The sequence below is a fragment of the Oncorhynchus keta genome, chromosome 28 (genome assembly GCF_023373465.1).
Source record: "Oncorhynchus keta strain PuntledgeMale-10-30-2019 chromosome 28, Oket_V2, whole genome shotgun sequence".
Classification (NCBI taxonomy): Eukaryota; Metazoa; Chordata; class Actinopteri; order Salmoniformes; family Salmonidae; genus Oncorhynchus; species Oncorhynchus keta.
The window spans coordinates 13,748,634-13,756,044 of record NC_068448.1 but is presented as its reverse complement, the minus strand read 5'-3'; positions in this window follow the sequence as shown (position 1 = coordinate 13,756,044).

Genomic DNA, 7,411 nt, shown 5'->3' with positions numbered 1-7,411 from the left:
GAAGGGGAAAGAGGAGGAGGGGAGATAGGGAAAGAGGAGGGGAGGAGAGAGAACGATGAGAAGGGGAAAGAGGGGGAAAGAGGAGGAGGGGAGATAGGGAAAGAGGAGGGGAGGAGAGAGAAAGATGAGAAGGGGAAAGAGGGGAAAAGAGGAGGAGGGGAGATAGGGAAAGAGAAGGGAAGGAGAGAGAAATATGAGAAGGGGAAAGAGGGGAAAGAGGAGGAGGGGAGATAGGGAAAGAGGGGGGGAGGAGAGAGAAAGATGATGAGAAAGAGGGGAAAGAGGAGAAGGGGAGATAGGGAAAGAGGAGGGGAGGAAAGAGAAAGATGAAAAGGAGAAAGAGGGGAAAAGAGGCGGAGGGGAGATAGGGAAAGAGAAGGGGAGGAGAGAGAATGATGAGAAGGGGAAAAGAGGAGGAGGGGGGATAGGGAAAGAGGAGGGGAGGAGAGAGAAAGATGAGAAGGGGAAAGAGGGGGCAAGAGGAGGGGGAGAGAGAAGGATGAGAAGGGGAAAGAGGGGGAAAGAGGAGGGGAGGAGAGGCAAGAGAAAGGAATGCAGCGGTGGAAGAGGTGGAGAGGGTCCTGAATCTGAGATGGCTGGGACCAAAAGGAGCATATGGGGAGAGAAAGAAAGAGAGATAGATGGAGGGAGGAAGAAAGAGGGGAAAGAAAGAGGCAAACAATAAAGGAACAGCGGAGGCAGGATGAGGTTGGCATGGGGAGGAGGTGTGAGGTAGAAGGAGGTGTGGGGCTAGGAGAGGAGGTGTGGGAGGGAGGGAGGAGATGTGGAGGTCTGAGGGGGGAGGAGAGGAGGAGGTGTGAGGGGGAGGAGGAGGTGTGAGGGGGAGGAGAGGAGGAGGTGTGGGGGGAGAAGAGGAGGTGGTGTGGGGGGAGGAGAGGAGGAGTTGTGGGGGGGGAAGAGGAGGTGTGTGGGGAGGTGTGAAGGGAGGAGAGGAGGAGGTGTGAGGGGGAGAAGAGGAGGTGTGGGGGAGGCGAGTTGGAGGTATTAGGTAGAGGAGAGGAGGAGGTGTGAGTGGGAGAAGAGGAGGAGGTGTGGGGAGAGGAGGGGAGGTGTGGGGGGAGAAGAGGAGGATATGTGGGGGAGGCGAGTTGGAGGTATTAGGTGGAGGAGAGGAGGAGGTGTGAGGGGGAGAAGAGGAGGTGTGGGGGAGGTGTGGGGGAGGCGAGTTGGAGGTCTAAGGTAACACCAAGTAATTTAGTCTCCTCAATTTGTTCATCAGCCACACCATTCATTACTAGATTACACTAAGGTATAGAATTTAGGGAATGATTTGTGCCAAATACAATGTTTTTCATTTTAGAGCTGTTCAGGACCAGCTCATTACTGGCCCCTATTCCAAAACTGACTGCAACTCTTTGTTAACTTCTTGACGCTACCCATCCCTTAAGCGGGATAATTGTCATCAGCAACCGCTGAATAGCATAGCACCACAGTCAAATAATATTACTAAAAATATTAATATTCATGAAATCACAAGAAAAATATTGCAAAACCCAGCATAGCCTTTTGTTAATTCACCTGTCGTCTCAGCAATCCAAGTGTTTGTTGTAAGTTTATCGATCGCATGACAAAACATTAAGTACACTTAGCATCAGGTAGCTTGGTCACGAAAATCAGAAAAGCAATCAAATTAATAATTTACCTTTGATGAACTTCGGATGTTTTCACTCACGAGACTCCCAGTTACACAACAAATGTTCCTTTTGTTCCATAAAGATTATTTTTATATCCAAAATACCTCTGTTTGTTCGGCGCATTATGTTCAGAAATCCACAGGAAGGAGAGGTCACGACAACGCAGACAAATTCCAAATAATATCCGTAATGTCCACAGAAACATGTCAAACGTTTTTTATAGTCAATCCTCAGGTTGTTTTTAAAAGATTAAAGCGATAATATATCAACCGCAAATGTTTTTCACTGTAGGAGAGGGAAAAACAATAGCTGTCCAAAATTTTGCGCGAGCGAAACTCATGTGACCACCTGACGCGATCTTTCTGGCTCATTTTTCAAAATGAAAGCCTGAAACTACGTCTGAAGACTGTTGACACTTTGCGGAAGCAATAGGGAAAGGAATCTGGTTAATATCTCTTTATATGGAGCAATGGGAGGCTATGGAACATGGAGTTTTCAAAATAGAAGCCACTTCCTGGTTTGATTTTTCTCAGGGTTTCGCCTGCAATATCAGTTCTGTTATACTCACAGACAATATTTTGACCGTTTTGGAAACTTTAGAGTGTTTTCTATCCTAATCTGTGAATTATATGCATATTCTAGCCTCTGGTCCTGAGACACACAAAGACTGAAAACAACCACCCACAAAACACAATCGAAAACAGACTACCTGTCACGAATATTACCGAAGGTGGCTCCCCTTCTTGTTCGGGTGGCGCTCGGCGGTCGTCGTCGCCGGTCTACTAGCTGCCACCGATCCTTTGATCCGTGTTCGTTTGGTTTTGTCTAATTGGTTTCACCTGTTCATTGTGTGGTTGTTAAGGTGGTGTTATTTAAGTTAGTTTAGCCCGCTTCTGTTTGTGCGGGCTTGTTCTCCTGTATGTCTGAGAGGTGTTCGTGTTTTTGTTGGTTTTTCTCGCTGTCCTAGTATTTTCACATCAGGGGACTATTTTGTTTTATAGTTACGCCTGTGTTGGGTTACTATTTTTGTTCCTGTGTAATTTAGGACATTTAAGCGTGTTTTTCCCGAATCCTTTTGCTCTCTGCGCCTGACTCCACACCCATTCACTCATTGAGCGTTACACTACCTAAATATGGTTCTCAATCAGGGACAACGATTGACAGCTGCCTCTGATTGAGAACCATACCAGGCCAAACACAGAAATAGAAAATCATAGATAAACTAACATAGACAACCCACCCAACTCACGCCCTGACCATACTAAAACAAAAGACCAAACAAAGGAACTAAGGTCAGAACGTGACACCATCTCTTTCAACCACACAGTTTTTCAGTTCCTCATCGATCCATGGACCCTTCACAGTTCTAAAAGTCAGTTTCTTCTATCAATAACTGGAAGAGGCAATTAAATAAATGTATCAAGTGCAGCATCTGGATGCTCCTTATTAATCACCTCAGACCAACAAATATTTTCAAGCACATCCACATAAGACTCACAGCTAAATATTTTGTATGATCTCTTATACACTATTTTAGGTCCAGCTTTTGGAACTTTGGCTTTCCTGGATATAGCCACTATATTGTGATCACTGTATCCAATGGGTACAAATAAAGCTTCAGAACAAAGTTCTACAGTATTAGTAAACATGTGATTAATACATGTGGATGATCTTGTCCCTGTAGTGTTTGTGAACACCCTGGTGGATGAATTAATAACCTAAAAAGCTTCCTCTTGATAGACAGCTTGATGAAAACCAGTCAATATTCAGGTCCCCAAGAAAGTAGACCGCTCTCTTTACATCACATACACTATTAAGCATTTCACACAAATTATTTAGATACTGACTATTAGCACTTGATGGCCTATAGCAACAGGAGGTGTGAGGGAGGATGAGGAGGTATGCGGGGGAGGAGAGGAGGAGGTGTGAGGAGCAGGTGAGGAGGAGGTGAGAGGGGAGGAGAGGAGGAGGTGTTAGGGGAAGAGGAAGAGGCGTGAGAGGGAGGAGGAGGTGTGAGGGGGGAGGAGGAGGTTGGCGTGTGGAGGAGAGGAGGAGGTTGGCATGGGAGAAGAGGAGGAGGGGTGAGGGGGAGAAGGAGGTGTGAGAGGAGGAGAGGAGGTGGGAGAAGAGGAGGAGGGGGAGGAGAGGAGGAGGTGTGAAGGATAGGAGAGGAGGAGGTGTGAGGAGAGGAGGAGATGTGAGGGGGAGGAGAGGAGGAGGTTGGCATGGGGAGGAGAGAAGGAGGTGTGAGGGGGAGGCAAGGAGGTTGGCTTTGGGAGGAGAGGAGGAGGTGTGAGGGGGAGGCGAGGAGGTTAGCTTTGGGAGGAGAGGCGGAGGTGTGAGGGGGAGGTGAGGAGAGGAGGAGGTTGGCATTGGGAGGAGAGGAGGAGGTGTGAGGGGGAAGAAATGAGGAGGTGTGAGGGAGAGGAGAGGAGAAGGTTGGCATGGGGAGGAGAGGTAAGGTGTGAGGGGGAGGAAAATTTCAATTAAATAGATCTGCCAAAGTAATAGCCTAAACTCCATAGAGTCAGAATTAATAGTATGTATGTCATGAACTGGGCTTGATACTAATAAACTCTACTTATTCACTATACACAAGCTATTACATCACCAAACAACTCAAACAACACTTTTGGTTCCTGAACAGGAGTCAACCACTAGACAATTCTTCCTGTACATAAACAACCATGTTCACCTCTTCAAGTACAGTACAATGACATGGGAGTATTTCGTTACGGCTAGTGAGGGGGGCTAGCGCTAGATGCCGAAAGAAACGTCAAGAAAGAGCTGGTATGGGGGGGGGGTAGAAAAAGAGCAGATTGGTGGACTTAATACATATGTGAGTGGATATAAAAGGTGATATTGTGATCTGGAATAAGGGGGTGGGGTCCTTCCCCTCCCAGAGCTCTGTGAGAATTACTAGGGTGTCAGAGTTAAAGAGATTCTAATGGGTTCTGGGTGCTGTTCTGTTTACCCTGGCCTGGCCCCCCTCCTCACGCCCACCGCTTTGGGGAAGTTGCCCAGCTTTGACGCTCCCACAATGGGGCGAGTGGAGCGACAGATGGGGGTCTCTTTGGAGCCAGGGCACAAAAAGAAGGCAAGGCAGGAGGGCCCGGAGAGGGGGGGCTCAAAGGGAGTTTTCTCTCTTTTCAGATATTATGCAAGGAGTCACGTAGTGTAGGCTAAGCCAAGTGTTCTCTTGGTCTGCTTGTGTCAGCTTTGCGAAGGGAGTGCTGTCTTGTCTAGTCCTTTTTCGGAGCAGGGAGGTCATGGGGGTCATTGAACTGTCCTCCAGGGTCAAGGCCACTGTGTCCTTTGAGCTTTCTTGTTACATACGCTGTTGATTCTCTGGCCAATCAATGTTGGTCGCTGATAAGAATTCCAAAAGGCTGGGTGAGCTTGAAGTCCTTTATCTGCTCCACTTTACTCAGACTTAAAAGGAATAGGTCAAGTTAGTTTGAGAGAACATTCAATGGGTGAGTTTAGTTGTACTCTGAACATAAGTGATTCATTTGTAGTGTTTTGTAAGCATAACCAGAGCTGTATGGGAGCAGTGCATCAGGGAACCCATGGTGATTGATGAAGAAGAGGGGAAGGAGGAGGAAAGGAGAGGAGGAGAAGTGCTGGGAGAGGGTAGAGTAGGACTTTGTGAGGGACGAGTTATCTATCCAATATGGAGATGTATGGGTAAACCACTTCTCCAATGTTTTGGGCCCTATAACAAAGAATAAACAACAACAAACATATACATGAACAAAAACAATTAAAGACTACCAGAACCCACTGGATTCTCCAATTACATTGAATGAACTACAGGACAAAATACAAACCCTCCAACCCAAAAAGGTCTGTGGTGTTGATGGCATCCTTAATGAAATGATAAAATATACAGACCACAAATTCAAATCGGCTATAAATTAAACTCTTTAACATCATCCTTAGCTATGGCATCTTCCCCAATGTTTGGAACCAAGGACTGATCACCCCAATCCACAAAAGTGGAGACAAATTTTACTCCAGTAACTACAATCGGATATGCATCAACAGCAACCTTGGGAAAATCCTCTACGTTGTCATTAACAGCAGACTCGTACATTTCCTCAGTGAAAACAATGTACTGAGAAAATGTAGAATTGGCATTTTACCAAATTACAGTACAACAGACGATGTATTCACCCTGCAAACCCTAGTTGACAAACAAACCAAAACAAAGGCAAAGTCTTCTCATGCTTTGTTGATTTCAAAAAAGCTTTGGATTCAATTTGGCATGAGGGTCTGCTATATAAATTGATGGAAAGTGGTGTTGGGGGAAAAACATACGACATTATTAAATCCATGTGCACAAACAAAAAGTGTCCGGTTAAAATTGGCATAAAACACTAATATTTCTTCCCGCAGGGCCGTGGGGTGAGACAGGGATGCAGCTTAAGCCCCATCCTCTTCAACATGTATATCAACTAATTGGTGAGGGCACTAGAACAGTCTGCAACACCCAGCCTCACCCTACTAGAATCTGAAGTCAAATGTCTACTGTTTGCTGAGGATCTGGTGCTACTGTCCCCAACCAAGGAGAGCTTTCAGCAGCACCTAGATCTGGGCCCTGACGATAAATCTCAGCAAGACCAAAATAATGGTGTTCTAAAAAAGGTCCGGTTGCCAGAACCACAAAAACAAATTCCATCTAGACACCATTACCCTAGAGCAGTGGTTCCCAAATGTTTATAGTCCCGTACCCCTTCAAACAACCAACCTCCAGCTGTGTACCCCCTCTAGCACCAGGGTCAGCGTACTCTCAAATGTTGTTTTTTGCCATCATTATAAGCCTGCCACACACACGCTATACGCTGGATTTATTAAATTCTACAATCACCTAAAATGAAGCGATTCCCAAACCTTCCAAAACAAAGCCATCACCTACAGAGAGATGAACCTAGAGTCCCCTAAGCAAGCTGGTCCTAAGGCTCTGTTCACAAACACAAACAGACCCCACAAAGCCCCAGTACAACAACACAATTAGACCCAACCAAGTCATGAAAAAACTCAAAGATAAATACTTGACACATTGGAAACCCCCCAAGCAAACTAGAATGCTATTTGGCCCTACACAGAGTGTACACCTGACCACTGTTACTGACCCAAACTTAAGGAAAGCTTTGACTATGTACAGACTCAGTGAGCATAGCCTTGCTATTGAGAAAGGCCGCTGTAGGCAGACATGGCTCTCAAGAGAAGACAGGCTATGTGCACACTGCCCACAAAATGAGGTGGCAATTGAGCTGCACTTCCCAACCTCCTGCCCAATGTTTGACCATATTAGAGACACATATTTCCCTCAGATTACACAGATCCACAAAGAATTTGAAAACAAACCCAATTTTGATCAACTATTTGGTGAAATACCACAGTGTGCCATCACAGCAGCAAGATTTGAAGACCTGTTGCCACAAGAAAAGGACAACCAGTGAAGAACAATTAGCATTTTAAATACAACCCATATTTATTTTTATTTATTTTCCCTTTTGTACTTGAACTATTTGCAAATAATATGACATTTGAAATGTATTTATTCCTTTTGAACTTTTGTGAGTGTAATGTTTACTGTTAATCTTTACTGTTTATTTAACTTTTTATTATCTACTTCACCTGCTTTGACAATGTTGATATATGTTTCCCATGCCAATAAAGGCCTTAAACTGAAATTGAAATTGGTGGGAGTGATTGAGAGAGTGAAGGAGGAGGAGAATAGGAAAGGGAGG